A 19,691-nucleotide genomic window follows, 5' to 3' on the forward strand; every position below is an offset into this window, starting at 1 on the left:
AACTTTATGGATTTTTCTTTGGATGATTTCCGGGATTTTGAGTATGTGTATATGTCTCGGTTTGTCTGGTACCGGCCGGCATCAGCAGCAATTCTGAAGTATTTGTTCTGCACCCTTTTTTACTCTTGTTATGTTGGTGTCTGCGGCCATTGACCAGATTTTCAGAGCCGTAAGTGATGGCTGGTTCCTATGACGGTTTTGAAGATTTTCTTTTTGGCGCGCATATTTATTCTGTTTCCTTTGATGATTGGGTACAGTCTGAATATTGCTGCTGCAGCCTTGTTACAAACGTGTGTAACATGGTCTCTAAATGTCAACCTCTTGTCCAGCTTGATGCCTAGATACTTTATTGTGCCTGACCATGGAAGATTGTTATTTCTGAGGCGTGTATGCAGGTTAGGAGGTATTCTTTTTGAATGTGAATCGTATTGTATTGCTTGGGTTTTCTCCGCGTTTATTGTTTTTTTGTTTCCATTGGTTAGCCCATTTCTGGATGGATTGTAGGTGTTGCTCTATTTTTGTGACTCTATATTGCAGGTTAGAACTGCTGCGGTAGACTGCAGTGTCGTCTGCAAATAGTGACAAGTGTCCTCCCAGCTGTTTGTTTGTGTATATTGAGTAGAGAATGGGCCCCAGCACTGAGCCTTGCGGGACTCCAGCCTCTATGGATCTAGTGTTACTTGCCGCTCCTGGTACATGGACATAGAATGCTCTGTTGCGGAGAAAAGAAGCAATAATGTGGATGGGGCAGTTGTACTGGTGGAGCTTGTAGATAAGGCGTTACCCGAATGCTTTTCCAATGTCAAGCAGGACTGCTCCAGTACTGTGTCTAATGTTTCTGGCCTGACATATGTGCTCGACTAGTCTGCTCACCTGGTGGGTGGTGCTGTGTTCTTCGCGGAATCGGAATTGTTGTGGGATGATTATGTTGTTATCCTTTAAGAATTGAATTTCTTCAGTTCAGTTTGAACGAGCTTTCCGAGAACCTTTCCAAGGAAGTTGGCCTATAGTTTTGCGGAAATAATAAGTCCTTGTTTGGCTTTGGTAATGTGATGACTCGGGCCTGTTTCCAAGTAGTTTAGTCTGAAGCAAGCATTATATATTGATGTTAGATAGATAATTGATAGTTGCTGGAGGTAGGTGATGTAGTAGTTGCGGTTTGATGGAATCTGGGCCTGATGCCTTCTTAGGATGTGTGTATGTTTGTGATGTGATAAGATATGGGGTTTCTGCGTTTATTGGATTGTGAAAGATGTTCTGATCGGGGCACTTAGGATGCGGTTTTACCCTTCTGAGTACCATTTCCTGGTGGTCATCAGTTTCGTCATCTACCGCTTCTGGTGCTTGGAATTGCCTTTCTAGTGAATCCGCCAGTGCTTCAGCTCGGTCTGTGGGGTCGTTCCTTCCCCATGTAGATGTAGATGTTTCGTGTTTAGTTTACGAGTTTTAAGAAATTTCCAGAATTGTTCCTGGTCCCTTTCTGCTTCTCGTAACGTTTCCTCCCACGCCTCGCTACGGTGGTTTTCGGAGCTCTCTTTTTGATCCTCCCGGCCAATTGCTCTGATTTTCGTCGGTCGGCTGGGTCCCTGTAGTTTTTGCCATCTCTTTCTGGCGCGTGCGGGCTGCGGTTGGCGCCTTTGGTGGCAACGGCCAGGGCAAGCAGCGGTGTGTGGTGTGGTGCGGGGCGGGCAGGGGCAGGGGCAGGGGCAGGGGCGCAGTGGTGGTTGACGGATGGCCTGGGGGCCGAAAAACGGGCCGGCCGGCGGACGGCGGACGGATGTTGAGAGAGGCGGCGCGCACGCGTCTCGCGCGGACACAGGCGCCACAGCGGTTGATTGGAAGGAGGTGCGGTGAGGGGATGGGCCCAGGAAAAAAGACGGTCGTGGCCCCTGTCTTGGGTGCGTGTCGACGTCAGCACCGTCGGTGTGGTGTGGTGTGGGCAGGGAGGGGGGAAAAGCGGGCTGCGGGCTGCGGGCTGCGGAGGGAATGATGGTGGGGAGTAGGCACACATGTGGGCGGGCGCAAAATCGGCCGGTGCCCGTAAACCGCGGCGGGATATTGGGTGGAAAAGAGGGAAATTGTAGAAAGGAAAACAAGCGGAGGGGGCGAATGTGGTGGGGGGGACGGGCGGGGGCGAGGCGACAGCTTGCTTTTTCTTTTTTATTTTATTTTGTTGTAGTGTTTTTGTTTTTTTGTTTTTTTGCGTGTGTGTGGCCTTGGAGAGGCTGGTCTTGTCTGGCTTACGCTTTGGGTGCGTGTGTTGGTACTTTTTCGTTTTTTCTTGTTCTGCAGAGCAGGGGCGGGGCGGTGGGAACGGCTGGCTGGCTGTGCCCAGAGGAGGAGGAGGAGGAGGAGGAGACGCTGGCGGCGGGCCCGGCTCCTGGGGCTGCTGTTGCATGCGCTGTGCAAAGAAAGGAAGAGTGGGTTTGTTTGGCTGGTGAAGTGCATTATTTAAGTGTGGGCTTGCCGGCCTGGCTCCGATGCGCAGGTGGATAGATGCCGGCGGCGACCGCAGGCAGGCGCGTTGTGTGTACAGAGGGACGAGCCATATGTTTTGCAAGCAGGACGTGGCGTGCCGAGTGGAGAGGAGGCGGCGGCGGCTCGGCTCGGCTCGGCCCGGCCCGGCCCGGCCCGGCCCGGCCCGGTCCGGTCCGGTCCGGCGGTGCCGCGCTGTTGTCGCGGACGTGAGCGCCCCCTGGCGGGCGGGTGGTTGGCGGCGGCGTGGTGGACGCGTGTGGCAGTTGTGTGCACGGGTTGCTTGGGCGAGTGAGCAGTGGCTGGCGGTGTTGGCGCGTCGTCGGGGAGGTATGTGTTGCGGCCGCGTCTGCTGCGCGCTGCGTCGTTGTGTCGACTGTGTGTGGGCGTGGGCACGTGTGCTCTGCCGAGGGCGTCGTAAAAAAGTGGGTCGCGGTGTGCGTGCGTAGCCCGTGATGATGTATTGTGCGTCGCGTCGTTGTGTGCGAAACGGATGCCGAGAGGTGTGTGGTAAGTGCGAAGCGCGAATGTGCGGCGTTTGGCGGTTTCGGTGTGTTTTCTGTTTTTGCGGCGTGAGAGTGGGGCTGGCTGGCTGGCTGGCTGTTGTTGGTTGCCTTGTGTGTGTAGGTTGATGGCGCGACGCGGAGGGGACGCCGTTTGCTGCGTGCCTTGCCTCGCGTGTGTTGGCGCGCCGTGCATGTGTGTGGGTCGTGGGGGCGGTGTTTTTTGTTTGTATTTGGATTTTCATTTTTTGGCGTGTTGTGTCGTGTATGGCAAGGGCGAGAGGAGTAGTGCGGTAGTGGTAGTGCAGTAGTGTCGTTGCGGCACGGGCGTCTGGTGGGGCTGTGCGTCGTGGCGGGGAAGGTGTGTAGGTTGCGGCGATGCGGTGAGCCCAGCCCGTCGTTTGACGGTGTGCCGGGTGAGTTGCGCTGCGAATCGAGTGTGGCGGGAAGGGAGCTGCGTGGCGCCTGCGTCCGTTGGCAGCAGGGGCTGTGCTTTTGAGAGTTTGTTTGATTTCGGGACGACGACGACTGGTTGGTTGGTTGGTTGGTGGGTGGGGTGGCGTGCGCGTTTGTCGTACTGGGCGAGTCGATTGCCTGCCGGCTGGCGAAAGGTGCGCCGCCGCCCGTCTCGCGCTCTTTTTTTTTTTTTTTTCTTCTGTGTGTGTCGGCTGCGTTTTGTTTGCGGTGCGCGCGAAAACGGTGGTGCCGAAAGTGTGCCGGCGTGGCGTTGCGACCGCGACGAGCCGCGGGCGCGCCATTTGGCTGGTGTTGCGTGAAGAGCGGCTGTGTACGGGTAGTGGCTGTAGCCGTACGTGTACGTGCATCCGGCCCGGCCGCCAGCCCAGCCCAGCCGAGTCGGGTGAGCGGAGGCCGACACGTGGTGGTGCTGTGCTCTCTCGGCTCGGGGGGGTTTGTGTGTGTGCGTGCGTGCGTGCGTGTGTGTCTCGTTCGCTCTCCGGAATCTGCTCGTTCTGCTGATCCCCGCCTGTCGGCGTCGTTTATTTTACTTATTTATTTTTTACCTGTTGTTTGTTTTTCGACGTCGTCTTGCAGTTTTGTCCTTTGCGGCGTGCCGACGACCCGCCGCGCGACCTTATGAAACCCCAAAGCGTGGCGTGGCGTGGCGTGGCGTGGCCGAGCCGCAGCAGCTAAGGGGGTGCGGCCGCCTCGACGCCTTAACCTCCTAAACTTCTTTAAGCCCTTAACGCAGCCACCTTAACCTAACCTAAACTAACGTAACCTAACCTAAGCTCTTAGGCCAACCCCCAAGTCGCCTTAACCTAACGTACGTGACCGCAACCTTAGCTTAACGCCTACGTTAAGACGTGACGTCACGTCAACGCTTAACCTAACCCTGACGCCTTCTTAGCCTAACCTGACGTAACCTAAGGTAAGGTAACCGTTGAAAGAAAGAAACCACCTTTGTTTTGACGTTGAGGCGTGTAAGGTCGGCTGTGAGGGCAGATTCGGTGTGTCTGTAGTTGGGGCTGGCTGGTAATTTATTTTGTTTGTTTGTTTATCGTTGTTTTGTTTTGTTTTGTTTTCGCCTGTGGCGGGGGGGTTGGCGCTCCGTCGGCCGGTGCCATGTTGCGCAGGCGGCGATCGTAAAAAAGTAAAAAAAAAAAGAAAAAAGAAAAAAAAATGTGTTGGAAGGGCTGTGGGTGTTGGCGGGCGAGGCGAGAGGAGGAGGACGGCCCGCGGCCGTGGCCCGACGGCTGCGGGCCGATCGGGAAAACGGCGGAAGGCGATGGGGCGGCGGAGGTGCGTTTGTGCACGGCCGTCATCGCCGCACGACTCGGCTCGTGTGGCTGTGGCGCCGGCCGCGGTGGCCGGGCTGCCGCGGCGACGGTGTGGGAGTTTTGACGAAGGTTTGGCCATTGTGGCGGGTCGTCGGCTGGGGCTGTGGGGGCGGCATTTGGGCGGGGGCGGCGATTCTCGGCGGGCCGACCCAGGCTGTGGCGCGCGGTGGCTGCAGTTTGGCCGTGGTTTGCGGCGCCGCCGCGGCGACTGGTTGGCGACCGTGGTGTCGGTGTGTGTAGCCCCATCCTCGGTGGTTTGAATGGCGCGGGTGGTTGCGGCGCAGGTTGGGGGCTGCTCCGCGCAGGCTGTCGGACGTTCGGCGGTAGCAAGCGCGGGAGGCGCCTACCACTATCTTAAGGCTATTTACAGCTATTTTAAGCAGGATTTACTCGGTGAGCATTGCCTGCGGCTTCTTGGGGTTAGAGTGTAGGGTCTGTTCTTCTTTATTTTTTTGTGTCTAATGTGTTTGTGGGACGGGGGTGTGAACTTATTTGCATTGTTGCGGTGCGCATTTTTATCTTCTGGAGCTATTTTGTCTTAAGAGCCTTTGTAAGGCTGAGGGGGAAAAAGTTTAGTCTTCTTTTTTCGTCATCGTTCCAGTAGTACTATTGGCCGTCTGTACTTGTCTCTTGGGTTCTGCGGTTCTGACAATGCTCTGATGAGAGGGTTTTCTGCTTCTCGAGTTTTTTCGTAGAAGCGTCGGGCGATGTCCTGATGGCGGTTGAGTACCTCTTGTTCTGCGGCGGCTTCTTGTAAAAAGTGATGCGGAAATTGGGAGTGCACATGAAATATGCGTCGGAGGATCTTGTTTTGTAGTGATTGAAGTCTCATAATGTGGGTGCGTGCTGCGCAACCCCACACTTCACATGCATAATCCATAATGGGCCGAACATACATTCGGAATATTAGCAGCCCATTCTCAACAGATAAGTCCGAATCTTCATTGATTAATGGGTAAAGAGCCCCAATGCGCTGGTTGATTTTCGTTCTTACTTCTTCAACGTGTTGTTTCCATGTAAGTTTCTTGTCCAATATGACGCCGAGGTATTTTGCGGACGTGTCCCATGGCAGCTGGGTGTCGTAGAGGCGGAGATTACGGACTGGCATGGTTTTCTTCTTTGTAAAGATGACCGCTTGCGTCTTGGATGGATTGAAGCTAATGCGCCATTTTGCAGCCCATTGTTCAAGTGCGTTTAGTGCGCTTTGAAGTCGGGGTACAAGCACTTCTCTCCAGCGACTTCGAGTAAAAATCATCGTGTCGTCGGCGTAAATGGCTCTCTCGACGCGCGGCTGCGACGGTAGGTCGGTCGTGAATAGCGAGTACAGGATCGGCCCAAGGACCGATCCTTGCGGTACTCCTGCTTGAATTCGTCGTGGCGTGGACAAGGCGTCGTCAATGCGGACAGCAAAGGTACGATCTTCCAGATAAGAGGCTAGTAGCTTGATGTACTGTAGCGGAAAGTGCATGTGATGAAGCTTGTAGGTGAGTCCTTTATGCCAAACTGTGTCAAATGCTTTTGTAACATCGAGGAGAACTGCGCCACAAAATTCTTTTTTGTTGAAGGCTTCAGTGATGTAGTGGACGACTCGGAGAATTTGTTGGGTTGTACTGTGACCGGAGCGGAATCCAAATTGTTCTTGCGGTAGTGCTTCATGTCTGGAGATGATATTCTGTAGTCTGGTGAGGAAGAGGCGTTCGAATAATTTACTGATGTGCGGCAGTAGGCTGATTGGTCGGTAATTCTGTGGATGATGACGATCTTTGCCAGGTTTAGGAACTGCAACAACTATTGAGTGTTTCCATTGCGATGGATAGGTGGCTGTGCGGATGATCCAGTTAAATATTGCTGCAAGTCGTACCATTGCTGCCCACGGTAGTTGTTTCAAGACGCGACCTTGTATCTCGTCCACGCCAGGAGCCTTATTAGGTGGTAACATTCTTATTCCAGCTTGTACCTCCCGTGCGCTGATCGGTGGTATTTGATGTTCTTCGTCGTCGTCTTCTGCGTCGGCTTCTGCGTCGTCTTCTGCGTTGGCGTCGTCGTTCATTCGTAGGATTGCGTCGGCTTCCGTCTCGATATATGCGATGCGGTGAGGGTCGACACGGTCGTTGAGCGGCTGAAAATTCGCTTCGAAGATGTCGGCAAGCGTATTGGCTTTGTCTTCCGGGCGATAGACAGTGCGGTCGTGATGTTCTAGCGGCGGAATGTTCGTTCTGCGGTTGGTGAAAAAGCGAATCATGTGCCAATTCATTGGATCAGGCGTAAATGCTCTGAGTTTTGCTGCCCATTGCTGATTACGGTGAGTGATGATTGCGGCTTTTATCTCTCTTCTGAGCTGATTGATTTGTTGTTTGATGCGCGGATCACGCGTGAGGCGCCATTCGCGACATAATCTGTTGCGTCTTCGTATGGAGGCGAGTATATCTGGTGGTAGTCCGGGTGTCGGAAGATGCTGCGGTTTTGGTGGCGGCGTAGAGAAAGTTAGAGCTTCTTGGATGGAGTCAGTGAGCGCAGTAAGTGATGCCTCTGTGATGTCATCGTCGTCCTGTTGTGCGTCTATGGAATGTGCTACATGTTCGCGGAAGGTGTTCCAATTAGTGCGACGGAGATTAAGACGGTCGGGATAATGTTCTGGAGAGATGTGGAGATGAAAGATGACAGGCAGATGATCTGAATTTAATGCGTGAATAACGTCTGCAGTCATGAAATGTGGTATTCTTTTGGTGATTGCAATGTCTATGACGTCCGGGCGGCCGCGCGACGAATAGCATGTCGGCTCTTCAGGGCCACAAACGTAAGCATTTGCCTCTTCCGTGGCCTGCAATAGAAGCCGGCCACTCATATTAGTTACGTTAGAATTCCATGCGGCGTGTTTTGAATTTAGATCACCCGCTATAAAAAGTTTTCCGCGCATTCGTAGTAACAATCTTGCGTCGTCAATGTCAAGGAGTCGGCTTGGGCTGCGGTACACGGCGATGAACGTGATTGGTCCGCTCTGCGTTTCTACAATGACGGCAGTTGTTTCAATGAGTTTTGTCATTGGCGGAGGTGCTTCATGGTGGATAATTGAGCGTCGAATGAAAATGGCGGTACCGCCCCCATGCGTCTGTCTATCTGTTCTGTAACACCGATAATTTGGAATGTTCGATCTAATACCTGGCTTTAAAAATGTCTCATTAACCATACAAATATCAATGTTGTGGTCTATAATAAATTGTTGCAATTCCGGTATGTCATGCGTCAGATTATTGGCGTTATATGTCATTATACGTAATTCGTCAATTCGTGGTACTCTAGTCATGATGTTGCACGGAAAAGTCTCTTGCTGTCGTCATTGTGCTGCGAATCGTCGTCTCAATGGTGGTGGCGATGGTTTGCGGGAGCTGCGCTATTGTTCTACTCACCTCCGCGAGCGTGGACGCGATTTGAGTGAGCAGAGCGTAAAGATCTTGCTGTTCCTGTCTTGGTGGCGGCATCGGTCGCTGCGTCGATGTCGGTTGCTGTCGTGTTTGCGGCGGTGTCTGGTGCTGTGATGTTGCTGCTGATGTTGGTGTTGTCTGTGGTAGCCCTTGTTTGAGAGCTTCCGCTGCCGTCAAGTCGGCGCGCAGCCGATTGGCGCGATGCTGCATCGGCGTCGGCCAGGAGGTTTGATCTGCAATCGGCGCTGGTTGAGGTGGCGGCTGGCGTTGTCGGCGTGGTTGCGGTCGTAGTGGTGGAAGGCCACGGAATCGGCGGCTTGCTTCTTTGTGCTTTGGACAGGTTCTGTAATTAGCGGGATGTGCACCTCCGCAAAGCCCGCATGTTGGTGTTTCTTCTTTGGGTCGCGTGCATTCCCGACTATCGTGGTTGCCACCACATTTCACACACACCGGCGGCATGGTGCAGTAGCGGGCAACATGATTGAATCCCTGGCATCGAAAACATTGAATGTGTCCACGGGATCGTCGGAGCCTCTCAACTTTAATAGAGAGGTTGTAGAATCGCGTGAGCTGAAAGATATGGCGGTGTTCCGGTGTGTCCAATAAGATAACTGTGCGATGTCCTGTCGGTTGGTTAGTTCCTGGCATGCGGTGGTGTTCGATCACAGTAGCGACGAACCCGAGTTCTTCAAGCTCTTCTTTCACTTCTGCATGTGTCACGGAGGTTGGAATGCCTTTGATAAGAGTCTTGATAGTTGGTGGTCTGACTGCCGGTGTGGTGAACATGGGAATACCCTCTTCGCCCAGTTTGCCGGCGACGGTAACATAATCTTCAGTGGTGTTGAGCAGGAGTTTCAGTGTTTCGGCGCCGGTCTGACGGACTGTGAAGGACGCCTTACAGGTCGATTTGAGGAAGGTATGTAGCTTCTTGTATGAGTCCTTATATCTTAATGTGATGGCTGGTATCTTCCGGTGGCCTGGAGATGTCACGTCCGGTGGTTGGGTGTCCATTTCGTCATCATTGCTGGTGCTAGCAGGCGCGTTTGACTGCCGCTGCTGCTCCATTCTTTGCTGCTGTTTATTCGCAAGATTTGCATTTGCAGCGTCTATTGTTACCCCCGTCCCTTGTAGGGGTTGATATCGGTTCGAGATATCAAGTTCTCTCGCCACTACCATTTGTTGAAGCCGCGCTTGTTTCTTACGCGGCGGCATTTGAAATTCATGCGCGGCTGTGTTTCTGTGTTCGCTCCGTCCCTCTTCTGAGCGGCTTCGTGCTTCTCTTCTGTCACGATTTGCCGTGCTCAATGCTGCAGAAGCGTGAGGCGGTTCCTCTTCTTCTTCTTCTGCTGGCAGGTCCGGCGTGCAATCCATATCCTGGTCCAGAGGCTGCTCCGACGCGAGGGTACTAATTCTTCCCCCCGCGCCGGGTCGGGTCGTCATAGTCGTGCCGGCTGATGGCGGGGCGGCCGACGGAGCAGGCCCCGTCGAACCGCGGCCGGCCGGCACGGGCGATGCTGGCACACGTGTACCAGCATCACGAGCGCGGAGACGCACGTCATCTCGGTCAGACATCGTGATCTCGACTGCGCGGGAGGCGCGCCTACCACTATCTTAAGGCTATTTACAGCTATTTTAAGCAGGATTTACTCGGTGAGCATTGCCTGCGGCTTCTTGGGGTTAGAGTGTAGGGTCTGTTCTTCTTTATTTTTTTGTGTCTAATGTGTTTGTGGGACGGGGGTGTGAGCTTATTTGCATTGTTGCGGTGCGCATTTTTATCTTCTGGAGCTATTTTGTCTTAAGAGCCTTTGTAAGGCTGAGGGGGAAAAAGTTTAGTCTTCTTTTTTCGTCATCGTTCCAGTAGTACTATTGGCCGTCTGTACTTGTCTCTTGGGTTCTGCGGTTCTGACAATGCTCTGATGAGAGGGTTTTCTGCGTCTCGAGTTTTTTCGTAGAAGCGTCGGGCGATGTCCTGATGGCGGTTGAGTACCTCTTGTTCTGCGGCGGCTTCTTGTAAAAAGTGATGCGGAAATTGGGAGTGCACATGAAATATGCGTCGGAGGATCTTGTTTTGTAGTGATTGAAGTCTCATAATGTGGGTGCGTGCTGCGCAACCCCACACTTCACATGCATAATCCATAATGGGCCGAACATACATTCGGAATATTAGCAGCCCATTCTCAACAGATAAGTCCGAATCTTCATTGATTAATGGGTAAAGAGCCCCAATGCGCTGGTTGATTTTCGTTCTTACTTCTTCAACGTGTTGTTTCCATGTAAGTTTCTTGTCCAATATGACGCCGAGGTATTTTGCGGACGTGTCCCATGGCAGCTGGGTGTCGTAGAGGCGGAGATTACGGACTGGCATGGTTTTCTTCTTTGTAAAGATGACCGCTTGCGTCTTAGATGGATTGAAGCTAATGCGCCATTTTGCAGCCCATTGTTCAAGTGCGTTTAGTGCGCTTTGAAGTCGGGGTACAAGCACTTCTCTCCAGCGACTTCGAGTAAAAATCATCGTGTCGTCGGCGTAAATGGCTCTCTCGACGCGCGGCTGCGACGGTAGGTCGGTCGTGAATAGCGAGTACAGGATCGGCCCAAGGACCGATCCTTGCGGTACTCCTGCTTGAATTCGTCGTGGCGTGGACAAGGCGTCGTCAATGCGGACAGCAAAGGTACGATCTTCCAGATAAGAGGCTAGTAGCTTGATGTATTGTAGCGGAAAGTGCATGTGATGAAGCTTGTAGATGAGTCCTTTATGCCAAACTGTGTCAAATGCTTTTGTAACATCGAGGAGAACTGCGCCACAAAATTCTTTTTTGTTGAAGGCTTCAGTGATGTAGTGGACGACTCGGAGAATTTGTTGGGTTGTACTGTGACCGGAGCGGAATCCAAATTGTTCTTGCGGTAGTGCTTCATGTCTGGAGATGATATTCTGTAGTCTGGTGAGGAAGAGGCGTTCGAATAATTTACTGATGTGCGGCAGTAGGCTGATTGGTCGGTAATTCTGTGGATGATGACGATCTTTGCCAGGTTTAGGAACTGCAACAACTATTGAGTGTTTCCATTGCGATGGATAGGTGGCTGTGCGGATGATCCAGTTAAATATTGCTGCAAGTCGTACCATTGCTGCCCACGGTAGTTGTTTCAAGATGCGACCTTGTATCTCGTCCACGCCAGGAGCCTTATTAGGTGGTAACATTCTTATTCCAGCTTGTACCTCCCGTGCGCTGATCGGTGGTATTTGATGTTCCTCGTCGTCGTCTTCTGCGTCGGCTTCTGCGTCGTCTTCTGCGTTGGCGTCGTCGTTCATTCGTAGGATTGCGTCGGCTTCCGTCTCGATATATGCGATGCGGTGAGGGTCGACACGGTCGTTGAGCGGCTGAAAATTCGCTTCGAAGATGTCGGCAAGCGTATTGGCTTTGTCTTCCGGGCGATAGACAGTGCGGTCGTGATGTTCTAGCGGCGGAATGTTCGTTCTGCGGTTGGTGAAAAAGCGAATCATGTGCCAATTCATTGGATCAGGCGTAAATGCTCTGAGTTTTGCTGCCCATTGCTGATTACGGTGAGTGATGATTGCGGCTTTTATCTCTCTTCTGAGCTGATTGATTTGTTGTTTGATGCGCGGATCACGCGTGAGCCGCCATTCGCGACATAATCTGTTGCGTCTTCGTATGGAGGCGAGTATATCTGGTGGTAGTCCGGGTGTCGGAAGATGTTGCGGTTTTGGTGGCGGCGTAGAGAAAGTTAGAGCTTCTTGGATGGAGTCAGTGAGCGCAGTAAGTGATGCCTCTGTGATGTCATCGTCGTCCTGTTGTGCGTCTATGGAATGTGCTACATGTTCGCGGAAGGTGTTCCAATTAGTGCGACGGAGATTAAGACGGTCGGGATAATGTTCTGGAGAGATGTGGAGATGAAAGATGACAGGCAGATGATCTGAATTTAATGCGTGAATAACGTCTGCAGTCATGAAATGTGGTATTCTTTTGGTGATTGCAATGTCTATGACGTCCGGGCGGCCGCGCGACGAATAGCATGTCGGCTCTTCAGGGCCACAAACGTAAGCATTTGCCTCTTCCGTGGCCTGCAATAGAAGCCGGCCACTCATATTAGTTACGTTAGAATTCCATGCGGCGTGTTTAGAATTAAGATCACCCGCTATAAAAAGTTTTCCGCGCATTCGTAGTAACAATCTTGCGTCGTCAATGTCAAGGAGTCGGCTTGGGCTGCGGTACACGGCGATGAACGTGATTGGTCCGCTCTGCGTTTCTACAATGACGGCAGTTGTTTCAATGAGTTTTGTCATTGGCGGAGGTGCTTCATGATGGATAATTGAGCGTCGAATGAAAATGGCGGTACCGCCCCCATGCGTCTGTCTATCTGTTCTGTAACACCGATAATTTGGAATGTTCGATCTAATACCTGGCTTTAAAAATGTCTCATTAACCATACAAATATCAATGTTGTGGTCTATAATAAATTGTTGCAATTCCGGTATGTCATGCGTCAGATTATTGGCGTTATATGTCATTATACGTAATTCGTCAATTCGTGGTACTCTAGTCATGATGTTGCACGGAAAAGTCTCTTGCTGTCGTCATTGTGCTGCGAATCGTCGTCTCAATGGTGGTGGCGATGGTTTGCGGGAGCTGCGCTATTGTTCTACTCACCTCCGCGAGCGTGGACGCGATTTGAGTGAGCAGAGCGTAAAGATCTTGCTGTTCCTGTCTTGGTGGCGGCATCGGTCGCTGCGTCGATGTCGGTTGCTGTCGTGTTTGCGGCGGCGTCTGGTGCTGTAATGTTGCTGCTGATGTTGGTGTTGTCTGTGGTAGCCCTTGTTTGAGAGCTTCCGCTGCCGTCAAGTCGGCGCGCAGCCGATTGGCGCGATGCTGCATCGGTGTCGGCCAGGAGGTTTGATCTGCAATCGGCGCTGGTTGAGGCGGCGGCTGGCGTTGTCGGCGTGGTTGCGGTCGTAGTGGTGGAAGGCCACGGAATCGGCGGCTTTCTTCTTTGTGCTTTGAACAGGTTCTGTAATTAGCGGGATGTGCACCTCCGCAAAGCCCGCATGTTGGTGTTTCTTCTTTGGGTCGCGTGCATTCCCGACTATCGTGGTTGCCACCACATTTCACACACACCGGCGGCATGGTGCAGTAGCGGGCAACATGATTGAATCCCTGGCATCGAAAACATTGAATGTGTCCACGGGATCGTCGGAGCCTCTCAACTTTAATAGAGAGGTTGTAGAATCGCGTGAGCTGAAAGATATGGCGGTGTTCCGGTGTGTCCAATAAGATAACTGTGCGATGTCCTGTCGGTTGGTTAGTTCCTGGCATGCGGTGGTGTTCGATCACAGTAGCGACGAACCCGAGTTCTTCCAGCTCTTCTTTCACTTCTGCATGTGTCATGGAGGTTGGAATGCCTTTGATAAGAGTCTTGATAGTTGGTGGTCTGACTGCCGGTGTGGTGAACATGGGAATACCCTCTTCGCCCAGTTTGCCGGCGACGGTAACATAATCTTCAGTGGTGTTGAGCAGGAGTTTCAGTGTTTCGGCGCCGGTCTGACGGACTGTGAAGGACGCCTTGCAGGTCGATTTGAGGAAGGTATGTAGCTTCTTGTATGAGTCCTTATATCTTAATGTGATGGCTGGTATCTTCCGGTGGCCTGGGGATGTCACGTCCGGTGGTTGGGTGTCCATTTCGTCATCATTGCTGGTGCTAGCAGGCGCGTTTGACTGCCGCTGCTGATCCATTCTTTGCTGCTGTTTATTCGCAAGATTTGCATTTGCAGCGTCTATTGTTACCCCCGTCCCTTGTAGGGGTTGATATCGGTTCGAGATATCAAGTTCTCTCGCCACTACCATTTGTTGAAGCCGCGCTTGTTTCTTACGCGGCGGCATTTGAAATTCATGCGCGGCTGTGTTTCTGTGTTCGCTCCGTCCCTCTTCTGAGCGGCTTCGTGCTTCTCTTCTGTCACGATTTGCCGTGCTCAATGCTGCAGAAGCGTGAGGCGGTTCCTCTTCTTCTTCTTCTGCTGGCAGGTCCGGCGTGCAATCCATATCCTGGTCCAGAGGCTGCTCCGACGCGAGGGTACTAATTCTTCCCCCCGCGCCGGGTCGGGTCGTCATAGTCGTGCCGGCTGATGGCGGGGCGGCCGACGGAGCAGGCCCCGTCGAACCGCGGCCGGCCGGCACGGGCGATGCTGGCACACGTGTACCAGCATCACGAGCGCGGAGACGCACGTCATCTCGGTCAGACATCGTGATCTCGACTGCGCGGGAGGCGCGGCGCGACGGCGCGGCGGCGCGCCGAGTGGCGGCCGCTCTCTCGGCCGTCCGCGCCCGCCCGCGACACTGGCTGGGCCAGGCGCGTGCGCGGCGGCATTCGAGGGAGTGCGACAGCCGAGAGTGGACGCTTAGCTGCTGCTACTGGCCGTCTCGTCGAGCGCGCTACGCTAGCCGTAGCCGAGCAAAACTTGTCGTGTGCGTTGTGCGTGCACAACGCCGCAAAATTGTCGTGTGCGGGGGCGTATGCTTCGCGATTACGCCGCAAAGTTGTCGTGGACAGATTCGGACGTGGTCCCTTTGTGGTGCAGCTGCTGCCGGTCTACTGGCAGCGCTGTGGCGGTGGGGGCCGCGGCTTTCTCGTTCAATCGTCGCCTGATCTGCCATCGTGATGCGGTCAGACACTGCCGCAGGGCATCCTCCCTGCCCCCCCGAGAGTAGGGAAATTCCTACGTCAGGGCCCGTGGTGTTACCCGGTTACCCGCGCGTAGTATATGCTAGGGCTGGCGCTGTTCGGGGAGACCTAACGGTGCCAACAAACGAACAACCAGTGCCCCTTGGCAGTGCATGTCTGGCTTCAGGTTCCGCTAATTCAGCCATATTGGGTAAGCCCAAAGCCCCAGTCCGCTGCGGCACCCAGTCATTGGGTTCCCGCGGCCAACCCACAACAAACATTACCAAAGCAAAGACACGCCTACAAGTCGCGGACGTAATGCCAGCGCCTAAGCGCCCGGCCCCAAGCCGGCTCGCTGAGGAACAAACGACAGAAAGAGCTGATGACATGGACACTGGGGGGGAAACAGTCGTAGCCAATGTCCCCACATCAAATAGCTTCGCCCCGATCGCTCCCGAAAACACGGGAGCGACCGAGGCGACGCGAAACCGACCGTCAACCTCAGGTGCGCAAGCGCCGCAGAAACGGCACGATGAAGATAATCAAAGAGGTTGCCCCCCACCTTAAACGAGGTCTAAACACCTCATGCAGGGGCTCCTCTGTTAAATTTCAGCCATCTACCCCACCCGACTACAGGTATCTGGTGGAATACTTCACACAAAAGAAGATCCCGTTTCACTCTTACCCGATAGCTGACAAACACACCTATAAGGCGGTGATTAAAGGTCTCCCTCGAGACACAGACCCCGCCGAAATTAAAGAACTGCTGCTTCAACGACAATTCAGGGTCATTGAAGTGAAGCAAGAAACGCGTGCTTCTGACCCGAGCAACCCTGGCGAGGGAAGGAAAAAGAGAGCATCGTTTAAGGTGATCCTGCACCCCGATGAGAGAAACAGGGAACTGCTCAAAATAGAGCTATTCATGAATTGTAAAATCACCATAGAAAAATATAGACAGCCTGAAGGCCCTATACAGTGCCATCAATGCCAGCAACTGTTCCACTCGGCGGAGCAATGCCACCATCCCCCGAAGTGCCTTAAGTGTGCCGGCCCACACTTAACTAACACATGTAAAAAGAGCCGTGCAACACCGGCAAAATGCGCACTCTGCGGGGGCGACCACCCGGCAAATTACAGTCGCTGCCCGACACGTATACAACTCATGTCTACCCGTCCCCCACGGTCGGCAAATGGCGCGGCTTTGTCGCGAGGCGCCTCTGCGCCTGCGGCATGGTCGCAGCCAACCTCTGCGGCCACGGCGACGGCAGCCAGCTCTGCCGCCACCAACAGCCGCGGAACGACTGTGCGGGGTCGGGAAGCATTCCCTGCGCTTCCCCCACCACGCGCCCCGACGGCCGCTGCCGCCTGGGTACCCCCACCCCGCCCCCAGCACGCTGAGGCGCCTGCAGCTGCCGCGCCGCCTCAGTCGTTCGCTGGCCAGCAGCCAGGAACGCCGCTCGGCTTCTTAGACGAGCTGCGACAACTGTTTGCAGGCTTCAGCCTGACAAATGTACTCACCACGTTTAGGGACACCATGGCGCGCGTGCGTGCCGCGCCTGATGGCCTAAGTAAATTTATGGCCCTCGCTGAGGGAGCAATGACATTATTCACAATTGTAGATGGATCGCCGTGAATCCAACAAGTTAAAAATAGCAACCTTTAACGCCAACGGCGTAAAATCACAAAAGTATGTACTCGAAGAATTCCTAGACCGGCATGCTATCGATGTAGTGTGTCTGACGGAGACCCACCTTAAGCCCGAGGACCGTTTCTCCGTAAGAAATTACAACATACACAGAGTTGACCGCGTAGGCCGCGAACGCGGCGGAGTAGCGGTCCTCGTAAAAGGCAGAAGGTGTTTCCGCACCGTGGAACTACCGCAGACAAACAGCATCGAGGCAGCCGGTATAGAAATAAAAATTTCAAACGAGTCATACACAATCATTTCCGCTTATCACCCCCCGGGCACCACCATACTGCAGCGGGACCTTCAGGCTCTACTGGGTACTGGCGTTCGTGTGATTGTGGGAGGGGACCTAAACTCGAAGCATAGGGCCTTTGGCTGTCGCGGCGAGAACAGAAGTGGTGAGAGATTGCGTAGTCTCGTTGAGAGGCGTGCCGCCCTCAGCGTCATCGCACCTGATGAGCCTACGCATATCCCTGTAGACCCGACAAAAAATCCAGACATCCTGGATATTTTCGTCGTAAAAAACTTTGCTCTCGAAGCGACAGTCAGTGTGCACCACGAGCTGAACTCTGATCACAACCCGGTCGTTCTGGACATAGCCAGTGTTGAAGACGATGCCGGGAGGATGGCAAAAACAGAAGTAATTACAAACTGGGACCGTTATAAATATCTGGTGGGTGAGCACGTGGAGGAAATCCCGCAGTTGGAGACAGAGAATGATATCGACGACGTGATAAAAAATTTTACAGACGTCCTCCACGCCTGTGCTCGCGCTACAAGTGTCAGGCTCACCACAGAGCCTGGCACCAGGGACCTGCCCCCTGACATCTGGGACCTCATAGTCGCCAAACGCAGGTTGCGTAAGCTGTGGCAGCGTCATCGCGACCCCGCTGACCGCCGCCTGCTGAGGCGACTTGAGGACCAGGTGAAACTCCGACTACAGGAGCACAGGAGCCGCTGCTGGGAGGAGATGTTACGAACCGCCGAAACCGACAGCAGTAGACGCAAGATCTGGCAGACAGCCCGGCAGCGGAAAGCCCCCACCAAAGTAAACAGGCCACTCCACGGCGAAAACGGTCTAGTGTATGAAGAACAAGAAAAGGCGGAAATAATGGCACAGTCACTAGAGTCACAATTCCGAACTCACGTCATCGATGATGACGAGAGTGACAGGCAGGAAAGAATAGTCATCGGACGAGTGACTCAGATAAGAAATACGCGCCCAAACACAGAATTCGTGCCCGTTAACGAGCGGACAATTAGTGCACTCATCAAGCGACAGGGAAACCACAAGGCTCCTGGCCCTGACCGTATCCGCACCCCACTCCTTAAGCACCTTCCACCTCCTGCCATAACATTTCTGGCCAGCGTCTTCAACGCTTGCCTAAAACTCACCTACTTCCCCTCAGCGTGGAAAACTGCTAAGGTAATCACCCTCCCCAAGCCTAATAAAAACCTGCTCCTTCCAGAAAGCTACAGGCCAATCTCCCTACTCACTGGCCTGAGCAAAATCCTTGAACTCCTCATCCTATTACCCCTCCAAAATTTCCTTACTGAAAACAACATCCTGATACCTGAACAGTTCGGATTCCGCGCTGAGCACTCCACAGTCCAACAATGCCTGCGCTTGGTGGAGCACATTTGTCTGGCCAGGGCAAAGAGAGAATCAACAGGAGCAGTATTCCTCGACATAGAAAAGGCATTTGACCGCGTCTGGCACGATGGCCTGATATACAAACTAGATCAAATAGGGTGCCCAGAACATCTCATAAAGATCATTGATTCATTTCTTGCGGAGCGTCAATTCTTCGTAAGGAGTGGGTCACGGTCGAGCCAGACACGACCGATTGCGGCCGGAGTTCCGCAAGGTTCGGTTCTGGGTCCCGTTCTGTACTCAATCTACACGAATGACATACCCAAACAGGTCGGCGGACAGATTGCCCTGTATGCTGATGATACAGCTATCTATAGGAGTTGTCGCAACCTCGAGTTCATACGCCGAAAACTACAAGCCCATCTCGACACCATCACACAGTGGTGTAACCTGTGGAAGATAAAAATAAACGCAAACAAGTCCCAGGCCATTTATTTCACCAGCAGAATAAAACTCCCAGACCACCAACTTACCATTGGTGGACGGGACCTGCCCTGGAGAAATTGGGTGACATACCTAGGCCTTGAAATAGACAGGCGCCTGACATGGACCCAGCACATAAATAAGGCGGCGAACAAAGGTTGCGCACTCCTATCCCAGCTATACCCCCTTCTGAAGGGTGCAGGACTCACGTTAAATTGCAAAATGCTCCTCTGGCGCCAGCTCATGCTTCCGGCCATCTTATATGGCTCGGAGGTATGGTCGATGGCGTCAGACACCAATCTCTCACGACTACAAAGGCTCCAAAACAAAACGTTCAGGGTCATCACAGGCGCTGACAGATACGTCCGCAATACTCAAATTAGAGACTTTCTTGGACACCCAACCATTTACTCCCTCATAAAGGAGAAATCGGTCAAACTTTATGAGAAGTCAGAAACATCGCCCCACAACCTAATCCAAATCTTAGGCCGCGAACACCCCGACCATCATCACAAACGCCCAAAACTAACACTTACACGCCACTTTCGGGACATTTAGATAACACAAACATAATTCACACATCAAACATATACACAAAAACACGCACACAAACCAAACCCTCATTTCACCAAACCCTCTAGCGCACAACTTGAAGTCAGACGGGCACAGCCCAGTGGCACTTCGGAATCAATCAAGATCAACCATTGCCTCGTCGTGCGCGGCTATTCTCTGCTGCGCGCCCCTCGCTGTTGTGCGTCTTCGAAGGAGAGAAGGAAGCGAAACCAAGGGGAAAAAAGAGAAAAGAGAACAAGCAAAAGATGGCAGACCAGGCGGCTACGAACGAGACTGCCGCGGCACCCGCCGCCACCGGCACTACGAAGAAGGCCAAGTCTGCGTCGTCTGCGAAGAAGCCGCGCGCCAAGCCTGCGCACCCGCGCACCTCTGAGATGGTGACGGCCGCCATCAAGAGTCTGAAGGAGCGCGGCGGGTCGTCGCTGCAGGCGATCAAGAAGTACATTGCCGCGCACTACAAGCTGGACGCGGAGAAGCTGGCGCCCT

The sequence above is a fragment of the Schistocerca gregaria genome, chromosome 8, assembly GCF_023897955.1.
Source record: "Schistocerca gregaria isolate iqSchGreg1 chromosome 8, iqSchGreg1.2, whole genome shotgun sequence".
In the NCBI taxonomy this organism is placed as follows: Eukaryota; Metazoa; Arthropoda; class Insecta; order Orthoptera; family Acrididae; genus Schistocerca; species Schistocerca gregaria.